This window comes from Patagioenas fasciata, chromosome 17 (genome assembly GCF_037038585.1).
Source record: "Patagioenas fasciata isolate bPatFas1 chromosome 17, bPatFas1.hap1, whole genome shotgun sequence".
NCBI lineage: Eukaryota > Metazoa > Chordata > Aves > Columbiformes > Columbidae > Patagioenas > Patagioenas fasciata.
The window spans coordinates 3,225,254-3,252,470 of record NC_092536.1 but is presented as its reverse complement, the minus strand read 5'-3'; the positions used below and the strand labels follow the sequence as shown (position 1 = coordinate 3,252,470).

At 50.4% G+C, this 27,217-nt stretch overlaps 1 protein-coding gene across 17 annotated transcripts in view; it reads right to left on the bottom strand.

Annotated features, from left to right (window-relative positions):
• NCOR2 (nuclear receptor corepressor 2) overlaps window positions 1–27,217 on the bottom strand; it is a 213,762-nt gene that overhangs the window by 172,043 nt on the left and 14,502 nt on the right. Inside the window, exon 1 of one of the 17 annotated variants that reach the window (XM_071816032.1) lies at window positions 3,541–3,560. The exons of the other annotated variants lie outside the window; for them this stretch is intronic. The gene's annotated coding sequence lies outside the window, so the exon portion shown is untranslated. Of the gene's footprint in view, window positions 1–3,540; window positions 3,561–27,217 lie in introns of those variants that run through there. 17 annotated transcript variants of the gene reach the window in all.

Genomic DNA, 27,217 nt, shown 5'->3' with positions numbered 1-27,217 from the left:
TCCGCATCCACCTCCTTCCTCTCCCGGACCGATTCGCCATTTCTCGCCTCCTATCTGCCGGCTCTGCCCGCTGCATTGGTGTTTGAAACCCGCAAGCTGTGACAAACGCTGAGCAAACCCAGCCACTATGAATACTGCAAAAGCAGAGCGGCTGGGGAGCATTGCAGACGAGTCATATGCTTAAACATTTTGTCCCCAAGAGCTTGGCCAATCCATTTAGCAACGGAGCAGGACTCTAATAATAGACACAAGGATACACAGGAGATAAATGTACACAAGCCAAAAATAAACCCCAGCCTTGTTATAATTTTAATACAGGAGCTAAACTGGGAAATGATAAATGAAGACTGTTTCCACAGTTGAGTCAAGAGGAAAATTTAACTCCCAAAAGGCCAAGAACAAACACACGCACACTGAAAACTGGATGGGGGACTTTCACGTAGCTAAAGGATGGGATAAGCCTTGCTTTTAAAATAGGTTTTTCATTCTTTCAAATTCCACAAAAAACCCATCGCTTTGCTGTTTTCCAGGGCAAACAGAAGCGGATTTTAAGCAGCTGTGCCTGCTCTCAGCCATGAGGTGCCTGCAGTCATGGGGCCAACAGCCACCTCCAAACGTTGCTTTCAGCTCCCTGAAAGCTTCCCAGCAGCTCATCTTCAGCTCAGTGATCCCCAATTACAGCTTTAATGCACTTACACACAGTTATAAACTCCTACATACATTTTTCCCGTATGAGTGTCAGCCCGTCTCCAGTCTCCATGGTTAACCGTGCTCCCCACACAGCCCCTGCCTTTGCTTCCGAAAAGAATTTCTGGTGTTCATTGAGATTAACTGTTTCCCCACGGAAATCGTCTGAGGGATAACTCCTCCCTTCCCACAGGGATACCCAGAGGAGCCTCACGCATTTCCCAACTTCAAGCCATGTGTCATCACAAGTTATGTTTTCACGGCCACAAAACATCTTCTGGGTGACCGAGGATGCAGAGGCAGGGGCTGTGGCCAAAGGTACCTTGGTGAATTCTCAGGATGATACCAGATCAGGTCCCTCACACCCCTGGACACCTGGACTCCAAGCAGCCCTGGGATTCCTCCCATCTGATTCTCTCGAGCTCTGGCTTTGCAACTCAACATGCACAAGATTGTCATTCAAGAGTGACACGGGATGGGCCAAAGATCTCTCACCACATTCAATCTCTTCCTCCGCTGAACGACTGCTTGACCCGACCCTCCCTTACAAGCCTGGCCAATCTGTGGCTTCAAAGTTCATTAAAAACGTCTACCTGGGGCTAACGATCATGGGAGCATCATTCTTCAGGTGACTCTCGGACTGGAAGTCCATGCTGGCAGAGCATCATCAAAAGGATGAAGCCGAGAAACTGTTCAGACCTTGTCCCTGTCCCTACCTCCTGGATGTTTCTAGATAGCACCTACACTCAGACTTCCTGCAGCGAACTAAGACCGGACCAGGGTAAACTTCACTGCCTGTTAAATCTCCGCTCAAACCATTCTACTAGAAAGGAGAAAACAGTCCTGTTCCAGATGGGAGAGACTTTTTATAGCAAGCCATGGATATCTGGCACACTTTGCTGAAGGTCTTTCATCATGCACACAAGGTATCATGCTATCTAGTAATCTGAGGAAACATCCACGGCTTCTTCAACCTCCTCTAGAAATTGAGATTCAACAGGAAACCACAAATACACCAGGCAATTAATTTTTTCTTTACCAAATGTTTCCAGTCATGTCGCAATTTTAACAGTAAGCAAACTACTTGGGCTCTTTCCAGTTCTTGTGCAACAATGTTCCTCATTTTTCATTTTCTTTTTTAAATAATCTGGCTGAGATTTTTTTTGAAGTTTAAAACAAGTTAGGAAGTCAGCGTGAACAGAGAATACTGTCCCTGCTAAATATTTACCCCCCCCGGAGGTTTCTCTATCACATAGCAGAGGTTTTGTACAAACAACCAAGTAAAGACTTTTCCCAGCTAAAAATACAGTGAACAGCCTAAGAAATAAGAGCAGAACAACATATCCACCGGCACAGGCAACGCCAAGCTATCTGAACCACATAAATAAAAGTCTCATTCAAACATTCCCCCCGTCCCCTCCCAGCACCATTCCAGGGGAACAAAGAAACATGAAGTCTTACTTTCCTGGTGTATATTTGATCAGACCTTCTGTTAACACAGTACGACAGTAGCGATGAAGAATATCTCAGCTAAACAACCGTCTACCGTTCCCCTTCCTTCTGCCGAGCCCTCGCTGACGCAAGGATGGAGCAGCTGCTGTCTGTTTTTAAACAGCTCCATATTTCATAAGAAGCTGCTGATTTCTGAAAGGACAGCAAACCCAGCCAATGGCTTACAAAATAAGAACCAAATGAAAGCAATTCGGGACACACTCTTTAAACATCATGTCCATTTGCTCAGCTTCCTTCCAACGCACCGCCACAGCTGAAATTCGGAAGACGAGTTTTGTTCGCTCCCTCGGCCAACTCCGTCACCACCACGAGCACAAAACTTTTAAATATTCATCTAAAACAGAGCAGAGGGCGCTGGAAAATCCCTCCCACGGCTCTTGAAACATGGAGAAAACATGGGAGAAAACAAACGCATGTGTGATTAGTTTGATGCAAACACAGAAACTACTTCTGCACCATATTAACAATACCTTCCCCTAGTTGTGATTTCTGCTGCTGGGAGACACCGTATCAGCATTAAATGGTCATTTGAGATGGAAAGACTCTCCTTGAAGGACCTAACCATACATTTTGAGCTTTTGAAGACTTATCAGCAAAAGATATGTAGATATTGATATTCTTTTTTTAATACAGGATGTATCAGATACCTGGGAAGCCCCTTGTGACTACTGAAATTCTACTCTTTCGTCTTCTAAAAAATCCACAGAAGATACAGGTCACTGCATATTAGGACCTCAGAAAAAAAGGAGCTTAAACCTCTTCTGTTCTGACTTGGTGGTTGTCACTTGGGCTGGTAAAAGCCATGGGTGACACCAGGCCAGTCGTCCTGAAGGGCTCCTGCTGCCTCCTTTCTAGTTAACAGCTGCTGTAAGAACATGGCTTTTTGGGTTGTTTGTGTTGTGCTGATTAGCTTAGATAAGGACTTGGAGAAGGAGGAGGGAGAAAAGGACATACAGGGGGAGGAGGACTTAAAAAGAAAAAAGGCTTTCATCTGCTCTAGTAATTAGCAGGTCATGCTGAAAATGATCAGCATCTCTTTAAAGCAACTGTGCATGAAATGCGCGGAGCCCTGCTCAGGTCACTGCACCCGTACAAGTCGCTCAGCTCTATCAGTCACTAAGACCTTGTGATTTTCTAATTCCTTTCTGGCCAAGATCCTTCTACTTCCACTTTTCCACGCCGGGAGCCTGGGGATGAGGAGGTTCATCCATCTCGCTGCTCAGCCACAAGGGAACTCGGCATGCAGGTGCCAATGCAAATCAAGGACTAATTAAAGGTTTGCAAAGGACCTTCAGATTCTCTGATAAAGCAGCACAGGGAAACTTGTTGCAAAGCACTCACCATTCCTGGAGAAAAACTGGGTGCAAAGCCTCCTGATCATCACCAGGAGGTTTTCCCAGGGAGATGATCAACAAAGAACCACCAGAGTCTGCCCCAAACGTGACAAAGATCTGTAATTCATCACCGAGCTGCTGTCCCAGGTGTCCCTCTGCAATGCACACGTTGATTCCCGCACAACAGCCTCTTCCCTCGGCACGCACCAGCAGCTGTGGACCCCAACAGCCTTGCCCCCTTTCACACAAGCTTGAAAACAACATTGATGACGCTGTCTGGGACTTCACACATAAGCCCTGGTGCAAAATGAACAGTGGAGAGAGGAACAAAAAACCAAAAAATTACAAATCAGCAAGAGAGCTCTGGTCACCTTGGCTCCCCCTCTTCCCCACATCTCCTCTTGCCTTCAGAAAATCCAACATCCATCTCCAGGAGGAGCAGTTCTGCAGGAACACAGGTCCTTTAATAGACCTGCCCGCCTCAAAAGAGGTGAAAAGATGGTTACAACCATGATAATTCTTCCTCTGATGTACTCACATCCTTCTATTAAGGACACATTACCTCAAAGGTCAGTAATCGGCAGCCAGAGCCAGCTCTGCCTCGACAACCCATCTTCAAAAGGCGCCAAGCGCCTGAGTGTGCCCAGGACCGCAGGAGACTGTCCTGGACGTGCTGTCTGGGGACAGCAGGCTCTCCTTTGGCGGCCGGGATGGCTGCGTCTTCTCAATTGTCTTTAATTTCAGCAGCTTTCCCTCACTTGGAAATCATTTTTCTGCCTCAGCTTAATGCTGATCCCCAAACCGACACACACCTTCAAAGCGCTGCTGTTTGAAAGAGGCCCGCAACGAAGGAAATTAAGAGATCACTTTCAAATGATGTGCTGGGTTAAGATATTGTGTCCAGAGTTATCAGATGTCTCTTCGGGTCCCAAAGCTTTGCAAAGGCAGGAACGACTCCCCAGACACGCAGTGGGACAGGGGACAGTCCCTACGAGATCAGCGTGGCACAGGGACCAAGGAAAAAGCACCGGGGCTGGTCCAGGAGGGCAGGAGCAAAGCAGAAACGCTTTGGAGGAGGGGGGAAAAAAAAAGCAACATATAAGCAGCAGAGACTGAAATCACCCAAACTCCATCCATACAGAAAACTGCAATGGTCACAAGAGCATCAGGAAGGAGCCAAAGCAAACTGCAGGAAAACGCATCCCTCTGTGGCACCGAGGTATCCATCGGAGAAAAGGGAACGTCCCTCCACGAGGGCAGCGTGGAGCACCCCAGTGACAAACCTACAGCGATTATTAGGAAGGCATCATCCATACATAATTTTGAATTTAATTTAATTAGGCACCCTGCTAACTTCATTACTTATTTAACCGGACTGCTCATTCAATTTACGTTCCTGTTGTTTCAGATAACCGCTCCAGGCCCCACCTCAGCGGGAGACGCGCCCGAGGACACATTTGGGGGTGCTGTAGCCCACATCCCCTCAAAATTAAACATCAAGCCAAGGCAACCTAATTTTTGGTTTCATTAGCATGCAACCTCCCCCAAGTGCAATATGAGCATTTGCCTTCATGAATAAAACTCAGAAAATTGGGGAAAACGCAAGCATCAGCGTTTCCATCAACAGGGAAGGAGACTCAGTCTCCCAGCAAAGCCACCTCTTCATAGAGAATGGCAGCAGCAGCTGATTGCTGCATCAGAAGAAGGACCAGGCTCTGCTGTCTGGCCAGGGATGGGGCTGAAATGGCAATGCCAGGATTTCACCCTTCACGAGACGAAGGGATCACGTAGACTCCATAGAAACAGAGGATCTTGGCAACTCTCATTTCCTGCAGCAAACAGTTCTCAGGGGTCTCTTCCAACCTCCTCCAGCAGGAAGAGTGGAACTTCTAACACCTAATCGCTGACATTTAAGAATGTGAAGCTCCAACCATCAAGTTGACACCACAGCAGGGAATGCAGCTAACAGATACACAGTTGCATGCTCCCCAGGGTGTGGATTTCAAATTGGAGCTTAAAAAAGAGAGGAAACTAACCTACGAACCCAGCTTTATCTGGGATGTATTTATGTGTGGCCACACCACAATGTAAACACCTGGGAGGACTCTGCGTTCCTCCTCCAGCAGCTGTGTCCGAGCCATGCTCCTATCTGGAATCTTTTATGTTTTAAATGCTACTTCTGCTTGCTCCTTGCTGCCAAAATGCCTTGTGGCACATGCCTGGGGAAGGAGAGGAGCAGGAGAACACTCAGTGAAGTACCAAGATACTCCAGGTACCGACGTGGTGACCACAGAGGAGAGGTTGAGGAGCAGACATCCACAGCACGCACAACAGGCAGCAAATGAAGGTGGTTTGAGATGGTCACACTCAGTAAAGGTCACTGTTCTCCCCTGGTTACAATAAAAAACAAATTCACATTACTCCTAAGTAAACCAAACGTTTGTTATTTCTTGCTTGTTTGCTATGCAGAGCTCCAAAGCCAGGCAGCAACATTTCCTGGCCAGCTGATGTTATTCATATACAACTTACAAATCGAGCCTTGCATCTGGATTTATCCACGTCACAGGAGTTGCAATGGATTCCGCAGCAGCCCCCAATGCACACAGCACTCCACAACACTAAAGCACCAAAAAGTGGCATCTGAGTCCTCTCCAAGGCCACCCCAGCCAGGATCAAGGTCCTTCTAAAGCCAGAACTTCCTAAGGCATCTCCCCAGCTGCTCAGGGAGCCAGCTTTACAACACAAAGTTCTCGTGTTAATGTTTGCATCTGCTCATATTGAAGCATAAAGTAAAACCAAGCTGTGCTGCAGCACTGACCCTGTGCAGACACCTGGGTGCCTCAACTCGGGCACCCACAGGGATTTTCAACGCGTCCTGAGGACACACAGATAAATATTTCAATGAGATGCATGTCAAGAGGCCCATCGGCAGCTCTCTAAGAGATGTTCGGTGTAAAAACACTCAAGACAGAGGGCTGTGCAAACCCCCTGTGCCTTCAATCACATCTGGGCTGACCTTCCTGACAGGCCTTGCCCCTTGTCTTTGCTCAGGTTACCTCGGTCAAGACCGGAGTGACCCCGGCCAGCCCTTCAGCTCTTTGCTGTCAATGCCCAGCCTGCACAGAAACCTGACCCAAAGCCCAGCGAGGTTAGCGGACAGGCACGCATTGACGTCAGTGAGGTCCCTGGTAAGGCCACCGCAGGGTTTGCCTTATTCTTGGAATCGGCAGTGCCTGGAAGCCAAGGAACAAAGTTAACACTGACTCCTGGCTGCCTTGGTCTTCCCAAGGACCAGCCTGTCTTCTGCAGCCACCCCTGGCAGGGTTCAGGCAAGAGGGGACTGGTATTAGGTGGCTTTTTCCGTGCCATCCATCCTGGATTTCTCCACATCAAGCAACCAAGAAGGCCAGACCAAGAGGTCAAAGCCTGGAGATGAGATACTAGGCTCAATGACACATTGACACGTGTTTCATCTCGTGTGCCAAAATTCCCCATTTCTAAGACTTTCAGATCTGGGTTCCTTAGAGGTTCAAGGGTTACCCCAGCATCTGTCCACTGGTGACAGCAGACATGACCTCACTGGGACGTGCACAGAACACCGGGGCTGACAGAGTCCCAAATATTTGCTCTAAGGCCGGAGGTTCACAGAGCAGCTCCGTGATTTACTTTCAGAGTTTAATTCTACCCAAGGGGATTTTGGGGCTGCATTTACCTCTTGAGCCAGCCTACCCTGCCACAGACCCTAGGAACCCCGCTAAACACCAATCTCCTAGGAAAGAAAAGTCTTTCATTACTAAACCGATCTCTCTTTGATAGAAACTGCCTGAAGATCCCCACATGACAAGAGGAGCGCCGAGACGAGTGCTCCTCTGCTCCCATGCCAGAACACCTGTTTATTTGGATGCCAAATACCAGTGGCTCAAAAGAAGCAAATCTGAGCGCGCTTCTCCCACACTGCTTTTGAAGATGATGGATGCATCTGGTTGGGAATCTGAGCTTTTAAACACAAGGCAGCCTTTTTAACACCCCCATAGCCCACAAGCGAGACATGCTAATCAGTCACTAACAAAGATCAAGTCCTCGTTAGGCCTGGAATATGAATGGATCTTACAGAAAAGCATTTTTGAGTATTTGTGTATTGAAGCTACTGTTCTATAGTCGCAAAAATGAAATAAAATAAATGAAAGAACCTAAGGCAGTTGCAGGCAGGACATGCAAGCTCAGTAAAAGTGCTGGTGCTTAAAGGGAAACAGCGAACACCTTGAAAATAAAACACACCTGCCAGCGAGCAAGTCAGTACAGAGACCCCGCAGGGGATGGAGACCCCCAGCACTGCACAACGTGCCCAAGGCTGTTGGTTCGAAAAGGGATGATGGTTTACGGGGTGTTTGCACAGCTTAACAGACTCGATTCCACGTGCATCGTTTCTCTGCGCCCAGGTTTGCAGACAGCTAGGACAGCCCGCGGTCTCCATCAGGCTGTACCCACATCACCCGCTGGCAACTTGGATGCCTCGCGACAGTCAGAAGCATCAGGAACTTCTCAGAAAGGAGCTCCTTGCTAAGAGCAGCAGCAGCGGCCACCCCGGGAGCCTTAATCAGTTTTAAACAAGTCACAGAATCACATAGAATCCCAGAATGTCAGGGGCTGGAAGGGACCTGGAAAGCTCCTCCAGTGCAATCCCCCCACCGGAGCAGGAACACCCAGATGGGGTTACACAGCAAGGTGTCCAGGCAGGTCTCGAAGTCACCGCATCAGTAGATGTCCACCAGTGCCCCAAGACCAGGAAGAACGTGAGGAGGCAATCACTGAACATCTACCAGTAACCACACTAATTCAAACACCAATAAAGACAGAAGGTGGTTTTCATGGTTCTCAACCAGCCCTCAGTCTACCTGTAACTACCCTGGAACGAGCAGAGTGTGGTTATTTAGGACCAGTTCCCCCACCTAAGGCCAGCAGCTCCTAGAGCAGAGCCCGAGGAACGAGAGCACGCTACCAAGCCACAAAACTCAACTTTACGGTATTCACAGCATCAAACCAACCAAGCGAGCTGTTACCTACGGGTGTCACCAGGCTCTGGCCGCGCTGCCCAGCGGCAAAGCCATCACAGTCCAACCGGGAGAAGGTCACCAAGGGGAGGGAGGGAGCTCTCCAGAAAACGTAGAAAATGTGCAGCTTTATTGGGAAAGGAGCAGGAATGTGGCACAAAGGTAACTGCTACAGCCTGGGGCCGCCAGATGAAAGCGGGATCAATACTCCACTATGTTGTTCAACCCGTTTATTAGGGGGGGAGGTGGAGATAAATGAGTATTTGAGTTGCCAGAGGGTACACTTTCACCCCAATCTGAGTCAGCCGGAGCGAGTTCCTGCCCAGCAACACCATCTCAGCCAAATGATTTCAGCCTTACAGTTCACTTAACCACAGAACACAAAGAGCCAGGAACCCAGCAGTCGATAATGGAATAAACTATAGGTCAGTGACCAGAGGAAAACACACCATTTAAAATTATACCAATATTGACATGCACGGGAAACACAGGCTGGTGGGTTTTATTTATTTATTTTAAGCAGCCTATCTGCTCAGAAGCCGCGTTGAGCCAGCTGCTAAAATTACAAGGTTAGATTCTCAAAGTGCGTGGGTAAACTGCATAATGCCAGCGCACGCTTACATCCACTAACGCACGGCACCGGCGAGCAGGGCTGAGCAGGCGGGCGATCCGGCACAGCGCGGCGCGCACGCTCTCGCCTATCGCCACGGCGAGGGGGTACCTGGGCGCCCAGCACGGCTCTGCTAAGCTGCCTCTGAAAGCCTGGCTTGTGGCCAAAGGGAGAGCACAAACTCCCTCCAGACACCCAGCCAGAAGCCCAGCCAGGCTCATTTATAGCTCCATTTCCTCGCGAGGCTGCTTTTCCCTGAGAAATTGCCGCAGTGACAATTTGCACCTTAAGATTAAAGGTTGCTACGGCTCTCTAGCAACTGAAAACACCCAGAAAAGCCCCCTTTTTTATCCCCCTCCCAAGTCCGAGGAGCATTTTGTCCATCGCACGTGAGCAAAGTGAGGATGAGGTGACACCAGAAATTGCGGAAAACATCTCAGCTGAAGTTCGTGCGGTACCACAAAGCAACCTTATTTCCTCAAAATAAAACAAAACAATGTGAATTTGGCAGGGCAACTGAGATGAGCAGCAGGCACTAATTCTGGCCAACCTCTCAGCTCCACCGAGTAAAGCAAAACCAGCTGCACCATGTGCACCAAGCAGGGTTTCCAGCCTTTAGGATCAACAGAAGCGTTCAGCGCGATCCGACGCGTATGCCCCACCACATCATTAAAGTTAAATTTTAACACGTTTAGGCAGCGGGATCTCAATGCCAGTTCACCCTGTTTGCCGAGCTGGCTGCTGCAGTCCCCTGGCCAACCTCCCCGCGCTGAACGGCATCCAGATCGCTCCCCATCCGCCCTGGCACTGCCGCAGCCATCGCTCCTGTGCCTTAACCCGCCTGACGCAGCAGCCGGGCACTAAAACACCATTTGCAACGGCAGCCAAGGGAATGCAAAGCCGAGACTGACGACTTTTGCAGGAGAGTATCAAGGAAACAAATCGCACAGTTCCCCAAAATCATTTTTCCCTGCTTGCGAGAAGGGAAAAGCCTTCAAGGCTGAACCTGGTGCTCAGGAAAAGACAAGATTAAGAGCCCTGGAGACCACTTGCTGTTTCTCCTCCAGCAGAAGTGAAATAGAGTGGAGAAGATCAGCCGGGCTGATCTCCCCCACACCAAGGGGCAAGTGACCGACACGAAGGGTTGCAATAAAGTTCAGCTTCCCAGCCCAGCCTTGGCACCCTGCTCAGCACCACTAACAAGCTCACCAGCATTCCCACCAGCAGGAGAGCCACCTGCCCACGAACAGCTGGACTCCTGCCACCAACTCCCTGCACAGGTGCCACCCCAGGCGACGAGACGGCTCCGAGAGCCGAGCCTGGCAGCACCGGAGCGGGACAACACCCGGCCTTTATTCAGCGCCTGTCCCTGCCTCTCATTTGCTTGGGAAATAACCAGCAGGTAAACACCACCCAGCTAGAAATTTGCTTACCAACAAGGAAAACAAAAAAAAACAACTCTACTTTCAACTCTTTTTTTTAAATTTCAGAGTAACAAAGCCTTAATCCAGGCTCAGTAAAGCACCGCATCGCCGGGCTCGGCTCACTTTGGCTACCAGCAAATCAATAGCTTTCTTATATCTCTCTGCTCTGCTTGGGAGGGAAAAGGGGCCACTTTTTTTCCCCAGCCAAGACATCTGCACAAGGCATCCGTGTGCTGTGAGCCAGGACCCCTCATGGGGAGACTGAAGAGAGATGAAAGAGCGCTTTGGCGCGGCAGAGCCGGCTCCTCTCGCCCTCATCTCTGCTGGCACTGCCAGCGCGTTTCATGTGGGAAAGTTTTCAACCCCAGTCTGGCCTCCCAAGCACCATCAGTCCTGCGCTGGTGAGTTATTCACCGCAGGGTGGAAGGAGGGGAGGAAAAGCCACTCGGAGCAGAGGTTCAGATGCTGTAGGTGGGACCGCACAGGTCTCCTGTTCTGCACAGGCGGCTGTTGACTGAGCTGCCTATTCTGCACATCCATAAGCTTCAAAAAGGAGGTTCTGAGGCACTGAAGAGGAAGCATATAGGAAATCCAGCCTTGGATTCAGGAACACCTCAGTGCAAATCAATCAGTCCCTCTCTGCCCGCCACCAGAAAAGGGTCTAGAAATCAGTGCAGAGATGAAGCCAAATGGCCCAACATAACGCAAGCAAATATAACAGTCCCAGAAGCACCTCGAGCAGATCAGCGAGCGCAATCCTTATTCCCCAGCACACAACAGGGGTGTCCAAGCTCCTCCCCAGACAGAGTCACACCAGAAGCCACTGCAGACCTGTCCCATGTCACAGTGGGGCTGCCACCAGGCAGGGATACGGGTGCCACAGGCTGAGCCTCCCCTGAGCCCCTGGTCCACAGCAAACTGGTTCACTTCACTTCCAGTCCCAGCGAACTGAAGCCTCCCTGAAGGTCGCAGGTGGCTGCAGGCCCTCGGGAACCACGAGACATCCAAGAAAAGCACCTTCGCAGACATCCCTGCACTGGGGAGCTTTGGCTTTTCCAAGGGTGAGCCTGGACCAGCCTTTCACCTGCACCTGGTCACCCCAGGCTGTGTCCCTGCACCCCACGGAAAACCCAGCTCCACGCAGGACGCTCAGCCCTGCAGAAGATGGGAGCCGATAACCCAAAACCAGCCACCAGCAGTACACGGTAAACCCCACAACTTCAACATAAGAGAACGCACAAACCTATATTACAAACATCAACAGAGCTTTGTCAATTAGATTAGGCTCTGCCTTGTTATCCATCATGTTTACTGTACATGTGAATGCTTTCTAAAGAGCAGATGCTTTTCAAGTTTAATAATTCAACCGTTTAGAATTGAGCAGTGAAAGACCCTGCACACAAAGAAATAAATGCACGGGCAGCCTTTTTGTTTCAACTATTTTTTCCTTCAAATATAAAGTACTGAGAATGCCAGACATCTTTTCTTCTGACGAAATAACAGACAAAGAGGATGTCTAATAGGTAGAAAGCATTTGGAGAAGAAAAAACAAGACGATCCTCAAACACATTCTTGCAGGACAACTTCTGAAAACCGCATCAATAAGTAATGCAGGCTTCCCTTGAAACAACAACAGCAAAAGCTTCAATGGATGACGTCACCAGCACTCGATCTCCGCTGCAGATCAAATGCCACCCGAGCAGGAAACAGCTGACACACAGCCCAGTGCAATCACACACAGCGCCCACGCCACAAAAGGCCTCCTCTCCACTGCAGGGACACTCGGCGTCCTCGGCTCTGCTCCCTTTGCTGACCACCAGCCCCTCCAAGGAGAAAGGAGTCGGTGTGTCCCCGGCCCTACGGGGATGCTCAGAGACGGAAACCCGCACAACACCCCACAGCTCAGCCGGGCTCTGATAACATCTTCCGGGAACACGTCACCTAAGGTCTCCAAACCTCCATTTCTCCATCTGTTAATAAAATGCGAACAGAACTTTGCCACCGCAAGGGCTAAATGGAAAACACCTGTGAAAATGATTTTCCAAGTGTGGCATGCACTCTTTGGACTCACTGCTATCAGGGCTCGGACTATGAGCTGTTCAGAGCGTGAACTATTTGCATTATATGTTGAAGACAGTACAGCCTGTTGTTAGCACTCAATGCACAATATTTTCCACACACCCATCTCATCATCTCGGTAATTTATACCATGACTAGCTCTTTTACATTTACTCACACGTAACTACATAAGTTTGACATTTACTGCATTATCACTACAGAGAAATTACTGTAGGGGACAAATTAATTACCTATGCAAAGCAGGCTAAGAATAGTCAGCAACATACTGTACCACTGAAACGCTAGACAAAGCCTCAAACAGAACTTCCCTCGTGTGGAGGATTACAGGCTTTACCCACAAAGGACTCAAGTGTCTTGCCTTATCTTTATTCCATTTAAAAGGAAGCAGACTTTCCCAAAAACCTGATAGAAACATGCCTTCACAGAACAAATGCAAGCGGATTAATGCACTTATCAGCAGTAGGCTCGAGGGGAGGCAGAGGCATATTCCTAATGCTGCCTAGATATTCTAAGATACTTTTAATTAAATTATAGAGCATCATTAGCTAATGAAATATTTGGGTCCGGCGTTACACAACCCTCCTCCATCTGCTGCCTTGCAGACCCCACGGTCTATGACTCCACACAAGCATTTCAAAGACAGGACATGGGGGCTGCAAAGGGAGTTGAAAGAGAAAAACCTCATGGTTTTTCCTTCCTCCCAGGCTGGCCAGGGCCTCTCACGCTCGGCTCCGGGAGACGGAGTTATCCTCAGGCCGGGGAACACACAAGAGGAAACTCGCCTGTGTCAGCAGTCACAGTCTCATCGATGGTTTGGTTTCAAACGCCTTGCGCTGGCTGAGCGGTTTAACAAGCACATACCGAAACGCTGCCTTGTCAGGTTCTGGATCGTCAGCCTTAAATCCTGGGAGCAGCCAAGTAAGAAACGGACCTACAGTCAGAGAAATGCGTCTCAGCGCTTTTCCCCTGCCTCACCCTCTCCCTCCGCCAGTGCGTGTTTGCTTTTGCTTCTAAACTTCGCTTCTCTGTGCAAACAGTCTGCTATGAGAGGTATTTGCTCAGTCCACAAGTTTCCTGCATTTTTGTCCAGCTCTAGGGCCTGATAGTCGGGCGTTTCCAGCTCAAAGACCCGGGCTATGAAAAACGACTCCAGCCCAGCAGAAGCGATGCACCACCAGGCACCAGCAGCCAAACCACTTCTGAAATGGTTATATCTGAGCATCGCAGCCCATGACAGGGATGCTGCAGAGGACTCGGGGGCGTCAAAGGGAACCTCAGCCTCTTCACCCAGGAACAAAGACACCCAAAGCACCCCCACCTTCGAAAGCATCAAACAGCTGCAAAGCCACGGAACAGCCTTCCCAAAGCTCTCCTGTCCGCCTACCCACCGCCAAAGACACTCTGCCCCTGGTCATGCTTTGTAGGCAGGCCAGCTCTGAAACTCGGCCCATTTACAGTCAGCTTTTATACAACCGCCTTTATTCTACTGAGAGCTTTACACCACACCCATCCCCACGTTCCCTGGATTTACGTGCTCAGCCCGTGTAAACGCAGTTATTTTCCTTTTTCCCAAGGCCTCTGGCACCCACATCTTTCAACTGTTTGCTGCAGATTTGCACCACGCTGATCCTCAATGAGCCTGTGGTGTGTCTAACACACTGACCAGCGTCCCTTGCAGCAGCACCAAGCACAACCGGTCCCCAGCAGGCTCTGGATGCAACGATAACACAGCAAGGAACGCTCCAGTTCAACAGAAACCCAAGGGAGCGGGATTTGGTGGATGGAGGTTATTAGCACATTACAAATAGAACAGAAATTCAGGAAGCAGTTATTTCCAGAAAAGAAAGATTCATTTCCTTATGATGCTCGCAAATCACACTGCTAACTTCAGATCGGAAGAGCTGGTGCTCAGGAGAATGAAATTACGCATGTTGGATCACACAGGACACCTGAGTGGATAATGGCAGAAAATTAATGGCAGCATATGTGCCTCAGGCAGAGGACTGGAAGACCAGCAAGAGAGCTGTGCTACGCTAAACTTCATCATGATGAATGAAACCCACCGGAAATGCAGAAATACCGTGATTAGACGTACACCGGAGGTTTGACGTCTTAAACATTAATAGGTTTTCTCCAAGAGCACCTCTCCCAGCCAACAAAAGCACATGTATACTCTCCAAAGAAACAAAAGGGTACAAGCAAAAACAATTACGAACTTTTGGAGATCACCGGCCTCGCACGAGGAGTTGATCCCTGGAGCTTGTCCAAAGAAAGCTTTCCAAAACAGCACATCAAGTGGAACCGCAGAGATGAAGCAACCTGCCGCTTAACCCCTGTGCTGACGGAGGGTCTGGTGCCTGCGCAGGCCGGTGAGCCCAGGATCACCTGCCCTCGCCCAGCAGAAACCCTCACACCCTTCCCACCTCAGCACCATCGGAGCGGGGTTCAGGATGCAAAGCACAAGGCACTAGCACAGGACACCAACTGCAGCCACCATGCAGTCCATGTTGAAGGAAACCAACCCATGGCCTCGTACCACGTACCCAGCTGCTCCCCCCAGCCAAGCCAAGCCAAGCCGCCCTCTCTCCTCCGCCAGAGCATTGAGCACTTTGCCCGTACATTTCCAGCAATCTGTTGTTTTCACCAATGCCAACTCTCTCCTTGCAAACCTAATCCTGGAGCCTCCCTATGACTTGCCTTCACAAGAATGCTAATTAGGTCTTTACTACCCCCAGGCTTTCTGAAAGAAAACAGGCATCTGCCATGTGCACTCCCACTCCAGCTCTGTTTTCCCCATTCCAAATCAACAAAACAAGTGTGTTACTCGGTCAGTGACACGCAGAGGACACAGTTAGCTTTGTAACAAACCTGGGAAAGGAGCTGCATCACCCATCAGGCCGTGGAGGAACATCCGTCCTCCCAAAAGAGACCATGCACCTCACGAGAGGCTGCCACGCCTGGTCACGGTGTGCTGGGTCTTCCTTCCAACAGTGCTGGGTTTCTTCAGCATTTCCCCGAGGAACAGGCTGCTCCCACACCTGCCCACACCCAGCCTTGCCACCCCACACCATCCCCCTCCCGAGACACCCTGGTGTTTCTAGCACGAGGTGCACACAGCAAGATCTGCTTCCATCAGTTGGTCACACCAATGACATCCACCCAGAACTGTCCTCCTCCAGCAAGGCCCACGCCCGGGGACACGCAGGTTTTCCAGCTGGAGAACCTATGTAAAAACAGCTGCTAAACCCCCATGACACCAGCTTGTTTCTCCAGTTCATGTCCACTCCTCACTCCTTCCTAAAAGGCAAAAGGTGGCATTTCCCACAGCTCTCGCGTACCCACGAACAGCCACAGAATAACAGGAGGAAGGGACTGCTGCAAGAGATTCACCTTCTGCACCGCTCCAAGGTGACATAAAAGCCCCACAAACACCAATCCCCACAGGTCCCCCCACAGGTCCCGCATTCTGGCTCACTTAGAGCACTCCCAGCCAGATTTAGGGAACACGACATTTGTAGAGAGGAGCGAAACTACCCTTATATTGAAGGGCCTGTTGCAAACAACCTTTGATGCACAAAACAGGCACCCAAACACACTGACAAAGACAACCAGGTAAGTCAGTGTGAATTAGAACAGCACAAGTTCCCAGTTTCCAGGCACATAAGCCACCTTGATGATGCTTCTCAGCTTCCCCAGTTCAGAAGATGGCTCAGTCACCACTGCCACCGCTAACCTGTGTTGCACTTAGAAAACAGAGACTGGAAAGGGAATAGACTCGGATAATAAGAATGTGGCACAAATTACTTTGGGGGAAGCATTTCAGGGCTTGAGAGATTCTTTACACGCAGCGTTTTACAAGCAGGACAAATCCCAGACCATGTGGCGACCCAAGGGAGCTGCCTGCAGCTGCTGAGCCAGCCAGCTCTAAGTTCCCTACATTAATGGTCCTTTAAATTTTTTAATGCCAGCTGCATGAATAGGACTTTTATGGATTCCTGCAGTAACACACAAAGACAACCTCAACATTTCAGAGCTGCTCCATAAGCCCACACGCTAGCTGCCTTCACTAGATAGTTCAGACCCCATACGAAGAGCAAAACTCTTTCTTCCAGGAAGGTTGTCTCACTGGGGATGTTCTGCTGCCTCAAAGAAGTCAGGATTTCTAGTTAGGCCCAGCCAGACCAGAATTTGCAGCTTCAGTTCCCAAAGGCTGCACCAGACCCGGCTCCACCACCGCTCTCAGACCACTGAGAGGGTTTCTTTGTCCACACAGCAGCGTGCCTTCCAGCAGAGGCACAAAAGAAACCGAGATAAGCGTGTAATCAATAGGCCTCACCCTCGCTGCTCTCCTGCTGTCGCTGCTATTTTTCAAAGGGAACTTCTCCTTCCTCCCTCCCTTCTGCATCGTCTCCTCCGGCAGCCAAACCAACAGCTGTGACCACGCTAAGCCGGGCCTGGCGGCGGGCTCAGCGGAGCCGTGCCGTGCTTTGGGACAGCAGCTTGCCCAAGCCAGGATGTCTCACGAGCTGCTTTTGCTGGTGTGACCAGGGCTCCTAAGCTGCAGCTGTGAAGCTGCCTCAAAGGCAATGACCCATCCCAATGGACCTGGTCCAGAAGCACGACCACAAAATATTATCCCTGTCCTCCGTAAGCAGCAGCTCAAGCCCCCATGGGAGAGGCTGCGACTCCAAGACCAGCCTCATGTGTCCTCCCTCCTGCTGGGTGCCGAGATTTACACAGCTTCAAGGCATGAAGGGAAGTGGTCCTGCTTCTCTTCCCACAGCTGGGGCACCAAAAACACCCTGTGATGGATTTTCAGTTATCTCCAAGGGATGCCTCCCCCTCGTGCCACAGTACAGGGGGTTTACAGCCCAATTCTCTCAAAACTGCTTGATGCAGCCCAATCCCACAGCACCTCAGTGAGCAGCCGGCACTTTGCAGCATGCACTGCTGTTTCCAGCTGTGCTGTTTCTGCAGAGCGAGACGGGATGCTGTGGTCCTTCCAGGACACCTAGGAAGCACGATACCCACAGACTCAGAGAGACACGTCCACTACAGGGAAGCACAGAAGAGCTCGAGCTACACCAAAGCTGTACGATCCTCACTGCCCTGCTGAAATTCCTCAAGGGATGGACACGAAGAGCACAATGATGGAGATAAAGATATGTTCTCAAACGCTCCAGTGTAGCTGAGACACAGAGAACAATCTGTGCTGTGCTTTCAGGAAATCGTCGCCCTTTTCCATATTCATAGTGTTCCAAAAACTCCTACATGACATCCCCTCTAAATCAGTGCAAGCTACTGCAGCACTCGGGAAAGGCAGACGAAACCTCGAAGACACCCTCGCAGCACATTCAGTGAGGCTGATGGTTTATCCACCTGACTTTAATCTTCCCCACATGTCTTCAGCAGCTCCCAAGAACACATAGAGACCTCCTGGGACTTTTTCCACATGCTGTACGCAGCGCGTTTCACTGCAAGACCAGGCTCTCAGGGCTGAAAGGCAGGTGGTAGGGCATGGAAACACAAGATAGCAAAAGGAACAGCCAACATCAGGCACAACCCTTCCATTTCTGCACCAAACGACATCACCCCAAGGAACTGTGACAACCAACTGAGCTTGACAATCTATAGGAGGAAACCCCATGGCCGTACAGCCACACCATGAGCTTGCTCCAGTCCCACGAGCACAACCCACAGCCGCTGGGCTAGAGCCGAGAAACCTGGCGGGGCATGCGAGAAATGAAGAAAATCAATACCAGTTGGGCCGTCTGCAAATCTGCTTCCCCCCTCACCTTCCCGCTGAGGACAGCTCGTTCGGAGCCTGGAGAGCTGCCAGACCCAGCTGGGCCTGTGCAGGCGATGCTGCGGTCCTGCCGGGGAGATGTCTCACTGCTGGGACCACAAACCAGATAACCTGCCTGCTCCAACCCTTTCCCCAACCCCCTCCTCAAGACAGCAGGTGAAAGTGGTACAGGCAAGAAATGAAAAGGGTAAATATAATTCAGCCCAACGTGCACCTGTCCTCCAGACAAAGCCCGCTCCCGGAAGCCAGGCTGTGCCTCTCGGCACACAAAGACGGGTCTAAATCTGTCTGTAATAGAGCTTTTCAGGCTGACTGAACAGTAATGTTCACAAGCTGCTCCCCTCGAGGGAATACTGTATCTTCCTCACTGCATTACCCCAATCAGAAAGATCAGCGAGCAGCTCAAAGGCATCGGTGGAAGAGGCACTGCTGACGCGCTTCCATTTAGAATCTATCAGAATATTTTATTCCTCCCTTTGAAAGCGACAGATTAGGTATTTCCACATCTCTTTGAAGTCTTGCAGAACAATTCACACCAGTGGACCAAACACCCCTTGCTCCTCATTCCTCTCGCCGTGCCAGGTACTGCAGATGGGAGAAAAGCCTCTTTGAGAGCCCCCCGGAGTCACCCGAGGCGAAGCCACCTCCGCAATCAAAGCCTCGACTCCCAGCCAACGGGTAGCGATTTCTCTTCATCACAGCGAGCTTTGTTTCCATTCCAGCTTCTTTATTTTCAGAAAGTCTCCTGGAAAATTAAGTGCGGTGCACCTCTATTCCAAAAATCTTTCCTTGGCAAGCGCTGGGTCCCCCCTTGCTGGCAGACACTGAAATTAAATGCAGCCTCCCTGTTTGTTTCCTTCTTGCTGTGGATAAGCACATCCTTGCTGAGCTCTGGAAGCAATTTGTTAGTTGGGAAAAATAAAGATTTCTAGCTCCTGCATAAACAATGGTTGGTGACAGGAGGGGAAAGACAAGGGTTAGAGAATTTCTCACATTTTATTAAAGTGTCTCTCAGTGCAGCGGATCAGACAAAAAGAACAAACCCAAACAAACAGATTGAAGCAGCCAAATATCAAGAGGGTACTGGGGAGACTGGCAGAGGCATCACGGGGCAGGCACAAACAAGGATGGACTCTGCTGTTCTGTAGTACAGATGCCTCCCAGCTAAAAGGTGTCAACACAGACCAATATTGGAAGAGCAGAGCCCAGGCTGCTGTACCTCGCAAACACACCTCTGCAGGTCTCAAGCCTGAGTGCTAGCAGGGAAAGAAAGAGTCTTCCCTCATTTCATGTGCGAAAGGGGAAAATAAGCAACTCAGTCAGTGCTTCCTCCAGCCCCGAGCACAAATTGATAGGATCAGGCTGATCTAATCCAGAGGGCATTCCCCTGCAGATTGTAACAGTCTCAAAGTAGGTCATGCTTGGGCTTGAGTTTCTCAGCAAGCCCGACTGACATATTTCTAGAGCATGTGTAGGTGCGTGTGTGCTTCTCCCTTTCCCTGTAGTACCTCGCGGTGCAACACTCATAACCGGAAACCCAAATGAGTTCACAGACGGGAGTGAAATCGAAGGGCCGGATGCCTGCTCGAAACAGCAAGAGATGAGTGGTTCCAGCCCAGCGACCCTGCTCTCAGCGCCGGGAGCTGCGAACGGCCAGGGGCAACCCCTCCCGCCCCAGCCCAGCCAAACCGCTGCACGCTTCAGCGAGGACTGAAAAACACCAAGACAAAACACCAAACCAGGAGACCTTCCTGAACCTGTGTCTTGCACAACTACAATCAGGACTCCAGGTCCTTCTGGTCTTCCACCTCAGCAGCTCTTCATCTCTCCCTTTATCACCGGAACACAAGAGGCACATCGCAATCAATGTTTGCAACCAGATGCCTACAAAACAAGGGCTAAGCACTGCTGTAATTTTGATTTGTCAGGACACAAGAGGAGCACATCTCTATTCTCCCTTTATCACCCTGGGACAGCTCCAAAACACAACACCTATGCATGCAGAATTGCTTTTACAGCCATGCGCTCAGAGCCCTTCCCGTAACTCTCATTTCAGATCCTCCCAGCTGTCACAGCACTTGCCTCATCCTCCGAGGACTACAAATGCAGGCTTTCTTCAGGGTCCTGAACTGTTTATGTGCAGAGCGAAGAGGAGAATTGCATTTGCCGAGGCTATGAATGATTTATCACCGCGCTGAATGCGGGAGGAGCGGGGTCCCAGGGCTTGCGGCACGACCGGAATCTCGCGGGCAGGCTGCATCTGCAGAGATGTTTGTGTGCGCTCTTCAAATCATCATTAACCATCAGGACCCTCGAGAGGAGCATTTATTTCCTTGGAATTGTAAGGGAGATGGCTGCTGAGAAAACAGCTGGGCAGGATTCAGCCCCATTATATCCGTCTGTCTTGTTCCGCTCTCCCGCCCCTCCACCTCCCAGTTTAATTGGGTACAGAAATAGAGATAATAATTAAAATTAAAATAAATAAAAAAGAGGGGGAAGTGCAGTACACAGCACAGGCCAAGCGCGGGTCACGGCTCTGGGCGGTGGGAGCACACACAGCTGCACAGGGCAGGTTTTATATTTCCAAATATTCCCCCCACCCCGTGGTTTGAGGTACTTATCCCATTCTCCAGATGATTGCACAGCACTGTAAGTGCAGGTGTTATAAATAAACAAAAAATATGTCCATGACAGCATGCAGCTTTCGGCTAGGAAAACGGGCATCAAGTCTTCTTAATGAAGTGGGTTTGCATTTCCCAGCAGTTCTGTGTTCTCTGGAGACAGGGTGATTACACAAATACACATAACAAGAGCCCAGCCTTGACTCCATCTACGGGAGTTTTGCCACAGACTGAAATGAGACAGGAATGCCACGCCATGGGCCTCCCCCAGCCAGCCACACAGACCGTAACTTAATATTATGCCCCCAATTAAGGGTGTAATACCAAGAGATAACCATATTTAAGATGGCACTTTGTGTCTAGGAATAAAGCAGGATGGAGCCACTCACCAATCACTCTGCATCTCTTTCCCTGCAGGATTACACAGGCCAACCCCACTGATAGGAAGTATTTATAAAGTAGTATTTTCGTTCTAGATACTGCAGACTTTTTATAGTTACTGTATCCCTATATTTATTTTCAGAGTACTATATTTCCATGCACACAATCTTCACCTCAAACCCACTCATTAAAAAAAGCACTGCTCCCTTGGAAAACAGCCCTCGGATCACCCAATCCTCCTTCCAACAGCTGCGAATCCCACCAGCCATCCCAGCAAGGGCTCCCGTAACCAGGGAGGAGGAATCCCAAGCAAAGAAGAGGGAGGACCAGGCAGGGGACGAGCGGTCGCGGAGTAAACCTCTCTTTTTTACTACATACACCCCCTGCACCGAACTTGAATCATTTCCTCCTGCCTCCCCAGGCAACCCGTGGATTAGATGCATGAAAGTACAGCAATTACCCTCTTCAATTACCCTAAAGACTCAGGAAGAATAAATTGTTTGCAATGGAGAGCCGTCTTGCTTGCTCCCCTCGCAAAGCCGAACCCTTTCTCCACCTACAGCTACCCTACCGAAATCTGTATGCTTTGCAGAGCATCGCTAAGCAGTCAGCTTTAATTTCCTTGGAGTCCCGCAGACGCGGCATCGCGGCTCAGACGCAGTTATCCGCCAGCTTTGGAGGCTTCGCTGCTTCTCTCTCCCTCCCTGACACGCAGCCCACGTATCACAAAACACAAGCAGAAAGAAGGGAACGGCAAAACTTCTCTCCAAAACCATCTCTTCATCTCAGGCTCACGGACGTGGCGCGACACCAGCCTGGAAAAATCCCCGCAGCCCACCACGATTCGGAGGAAACAGCACCAGGCATCAGCTGACACCAGCAATTACACCCAAACAGCAGATACAAGGTCTGTTATCGATCTGTTCCTAGAGGGAAGGACAAGCTATCCAGTAAAAAGGGGTGTCACGTTATTAAATTCTGAAAGGATAATAACCCAACACAGAGGGCACAGCTGTTACTGGTACACTTCAGGCTTCATTTCCAAGCCTGACAGGGAGCAAAGATCATCAGAGAGCTTCAGCGTTCAGAGACAGGCCTGGAAATTGCAGGAATAAATTAACATATCCATATCCAAATTATTTGGCTAAGGGGGCCGCAGTTCTGCTGGCAGGAACTGGCCTCACGCTGCTCCAGGCGCTCCCAGCAGTTGCTGTAACCTCTTGTTAGCTGGTACCACATTGCTCGGGCAGGAAACAAAAACGCTTGGACCTCCCCAAGCTCTGGAGCAAAGTCTCACCAGCCCAAAGACTTTCAACAGCCCATGCAAAAGGTACGAAGGAGGACAAGCCAAGCCCGGCGTCCTGGTGAAGAACAGCGACAGGCAACCCTGTGCAAAGCCTGGATCAATTCTGCTGCAAAAAGAAAACATGGCTCAGGCATGTGAACAAGCCACAGCCTTTCAACATCAGCAGCTCAAAAGAATGGGAGAGTTTAACTAAGCTGCAGCTGCGAAAAAAAAAAAAAACAGAAGAGCCAAGAAGAGTTATCGATTTTTATGAGCTTGGAGTCAAGAGACCCATAAATTATTCACAAGGCAACAGAGATGGCAGATTTCTTGGACATTTCAGCACCGCGCCACACAGAATTACGAGCTCAGGTCATCTGGCCAGACTGTCCCACAATCAGGCTTTATAAACAGCAATAGCCATCTCTGAAACAGGTGCCTGAGTGTGTCACAGGCCACCACGCCACGGACGGCAGAGCCGGACAGACAGAACCACACCAGATAAATGGTTCCACAATCCTTCAGGGATTTCCACCCCACTGCAGACAGCAGGTCTGCCTGTCCGCACTCACAAAATCACAAACCTAACACCACGAATCAGCAATGAAACGCAGCCACATCCCTGCCAAACAGACTTGGCTGAGGAATCCAAGTCCCTCCAGCCATCCCAAAAGGCATTTGGGAATCAAGGTGAGAAGAGCCCTGTAGATACCAGTTTTCAGCTCACATTTAAGTCTGGGCAGAAAACTTGAATTTGGGAGCTCTGCGAGGATTCCCAGCTTCATCACAAGCCTCAGGTGCAGCCTCTGGCAACTCATCTCTTTGTAAAACGGAAAGCAATAGTTTTTCTCCCCTTGTGAGGGAAATGCATTGATGGATCCAGGTGGAAGAGCAGCACCTCAGATCCTGAGCTAGTCTGCATAGATCCTCATCACCACAGCCAACCTCCAACGCCGAAAGAAAGCCCCTTTGATTTGCAGCACCCAAAGCACCGAGGGACACCTGGAATTACCCCATCACAGGATCAGAGAAGCACAGACCAAAGTGCTGCTGATCACGCTTGGCTGGGCCAAGCCAGCCCCTGCCTTCTGCTGGCTCAGTAACACCAGCCCTGGTCCCAGCTGTAACTGGGGAGTCGCTGGTTGAAGCCCTGAGCCAGGTGTGACTCCAGAGCACCTCTGAGACCTCAGCACTGCACAGATTCTTGTTTAATAGGCAGCAGATTGGAAACTTCATACCAAGATAAGTTTTTACGAAATCTAGCGGAGGAAGATCAATATTTTCTTTTGTTAAGTAAATCTGGCCACTGTGAAAACACTGGAGCAGCAGCTTAGAAGACAGATTTTTGTTTATCCACAGCACCAGAAGCAGAAGCAAGAACAAAGGCAGCTGCCCTTACCCATCACCCCGACACAAACCCCATCCAGGATCCTGAGCCTTTAACTCACAGAACAGGAAGCATAAATCTCCCTGTGCTTGTACAGAAAGAGCTGCAGGTTTTAAGAAGCGGCGGAGTAGAAACAAGTCACTTCTCTTCACCCTCACTAAAATCCCAGGGACTCAGACACCTGGCCAGTCGCCCACACCAGCACCGAACCCCAACGCAGCGTTGCGGCACCAAAGACACCCCAAACCCCGCAGGTTTGCAGCACAAACCCCGCGTACTCCGCAGCAAACACGGCAATGGGAGGCGTGCTGGGGAAGGCTTTCGTGCTGAGCCGGCTCTCACTAATGGCCCCGCAGCAGGATCTGGCAGGCAAAGGCAGCCCCCAGATTTAGCCAGCGCTGCTTGAGTTTCAGATGGTGCAGAACAGCACATTGATCCATTTATCGTCTGTAGGTTGCCATGGAGACCACAAGTCATTCCCCACCATCGCCACCCCCCCTCCCCGCAGACCCCCCCACTGCTTTTCAATTGATAGCTGGGCACTGGGGAAGCATTTGCAGCACCGTGGAAATTAAATCCACACTAGAGGAGCAGGGGATTCAGAGCCGACACGGCCAAGGGACCTCAGCTTGAGGCAGCCTGTCCCGCTCTTCCCCACTGAGCGAGTCCAAGCAACGAGTCGCTCCGAGCCTCTCATGGAATAATTACTGGAAATTAACAATAATAAAGTGGGATTTTAATGCCCCTGTGGGTTCCCCTCTAATGCAGTAAGCGTTCACCAGGTAGCAGGAAGGGAAAGCTTCCCACTCCGCAAATACACGTGCCAAAAAGGGCTTTGGAGCATCCCGGAGCATCACCCCACCAGCAAGCTCCTGCTGTCCCCAAGGAGGTGGCAGCTTTCTGCTCTTCATCTGGCAGATCCACCAGGGAGGGATCACAGCTGATCCTGCGCTGAAGGGAGCACAGCACCAAGCAAGCACTCAATTTCTGCGCACTACAGGCAGGATGAGAGTGGGTGGATCAAGCTGCTGAACCAACATGGGCAACCGAACCTGAGCTCAACCTCCAGCCAGCTGCTGCTGGGAACATCGCTCCTCAGGCTGCAGAAGACACACGAGCCACCAACCCTGGGGGCGGCAGAGCAAGGCAGGACCTGGGCACATCCCGTAATCCCACCCTGCAGAGATACATTCCCCAGTCTCTCTCCCAGGAAGTAAATACCTGACCCATCTTTAAGCCAAACATCCTGGCCATGCCCAGCACTGCCTCCCACACCTACACCTCCCAGGCTTTACCACCACGAGGCATTTCAGGTGCTGCTGTTTAGCACTGTCATTTACCAGAACAAGATGATATCACATTTCCTTTCTCCCACCCTATGTGGGATGAAGAACCACCATCAAGACAACCTGAGTAAAGTTTTCACATCTTAGTGCTCAGCTTTTAACTCCACACACAGCCACCCGAGGAAGTCACCTGCTCAGACAGAAGAGCTGATCCCATGTAATTCCCTTGCCTTTCAACAACGAGCTGCTGTGCAGGTGCTGCACTCCTTAACGGCTCATTCTTTGTATGCACAAGTGTGAAAACACGGTGCTGGCTTTACCCAAGGCTCCAAAAGCACATCACCACAAGCACCTCTTTGAGAAGCCAAAGGACATGACCTTTGTGCCACGCACGGAGGAAGAGCTGATGTCAACGTCCCCTGCAGCACGGTGTGCCGCTGCCCGAGGAGCCCAGCACCCGGCACTTGGGCGTGAGGACACGGGGCAGGTGGCGGAGCACAGCGCAGCAGCTGCGGGCTCGGAGCCTCCAGGGAAACCAGAGAAGCCTGGTGTAAATACTGTATGTGCCCGGAGCCAGCAAGCTCGGCGAGGGCTGCGGGTGGCATTTCCTGAAGGTTACCTCTAATAAGTGCTGTCAGCCTGCCAGCCTTCGACTGTCTGCTGAGTCCTTCTGCGGGAAGAACGGCGCTGCCTGGACCTCCGTGGCATTGTCACTATCTGTGACAGCGAGAGCTCCCACGCAGCACAGATGAGGCAGGTGTAGGACACCAGGGCAAGCAAAGCCACTGAAACCCAGAAGGGTGGGAGGGCTCCTCTCTTCTTCCTAACGCCTGGTCCCACGGTTGCTTGTTGAGCTTTGTGTATCTCCCTCTCCGAAACACAGACCTTGCACACGCTGCCACCAGAGAGATTATCCCAGCCCTCCCCACTCGTTTGCTTTTTCCAATTCACCGGGAACAGACGAGGCGTCTTTACCTATTCCCACGCCTTTTCTGGTTCTCAGGGTCAAGTTTACTCACAACTTTTAGAGACTTTCCAGCCCTGTGCTCACAGCCCCCAGTGAAGTGGGTCTGCTCACCTTTGTTCTTCCAAAGCCCTGCTGAGCTCAGTCTAAGGCAGAAGCTCGCAACCAAACCAAGACCAGCCCCAGTCTCTCCAGTCCAGACATCAAGCTTTCCAGCAAATGCCCAGCTCCTCTTGCTAAGCCTCTGCAGCCCTTCCCCTCCAACCCTTTTTTCTTTTTGGAAACTCATTCCAAACGCAGCCCTGGAAATAAATGCTGAATGATCACCAGCAGTACCTTGGCAGTACAACTCTGAGCAGGGAAGAACTGGTGAGATCTGTTATTCCAGTGGGAATGTAAAAAAAAGCCACGTTCAAGGCCTCCTCGGTTACGTAAACTTCATTTCCATGTCTTTTATCACTGATAAGATAAGCCGTTGCTCAAGTTCAAGTTCTGTATCAAGTAAACCATGATAATCCTCTTAGGAATTCCCCATGCCCCAGCTTGAACAGACCTGCAGAAAAGAGCTTAAGGGGTTGCCTTCAGCTTAAAAAAAGAAACACAAGCACACAGCCACATACTTATTTATAACGTAGGCAAATTTGGGGCCCTATATAGAGTACTGAAGGCTTATACGGGTCTGCCTGAATAAAAGGATCTACTTCTGCCCTAGTTCATCAATGCGACAAGCTGCTACTTGGTCATGCATCGCATGGCTGAACACCAGCCCAAAGATGACCGTCCTTCCGAG